This window comes from Geospiza fortis, unplaced genomic scaffold (assembly GCF_000277835.1).
Source record: "Geospiza fortis unplaced genomic scaffold, GeoFor_1.0 scaffold55, whole genome shotgun sequence".
In the NCBI taxonomy this organism is placed as follows: Eukaryota; Metazoa; Chordata; class Aves; order Passeriformes; family Thraupidae; genus Geospiza; species Geospiza fortis.
This window is the reverse complement of record NW_005054308.1, coordinates 10,864,864-10,865,231: the sequence shown is the minus strand read 5'-3', so window position 1 is coordinate 10,865,231 and position 368 is coordinate 10,864,864.

Here is a 368-nt window from a genome sequence, read left to right as displayed (position 1 = left end):
CCCCGGCTGGGCAAAGCCAGCCGGGAGCTGGTGCAGGTGGCTGGAGCGATCCAGAGCCTCTGGAATCCCAGGCTGGAGCGATCCAGAGCCTCTGGAATTCCTGGCTGGATCCAGCCCCTCTGGAATTCTGGGCTGGAGCGATCCAGAGCCTCTGGAATTCCAGACTGGAGCGCCGGAGTTCGGGGCTTTGGCGCTGCCTGGGTCAGGGGCTCAGGGATGGGCACGGAGGGAGGGACAGGAGGGTTTGGGTGCTTTGGGAACCGACAGGAGAAATGGGTTTGGGAAAGGGGGTTTGGTGCCAGGGCTGGGTGTCAGCCCTGCAGAGCTCTGCGGTTTGTGGCAGGGCTGTCCCCGCGCCGAGGGGGCCT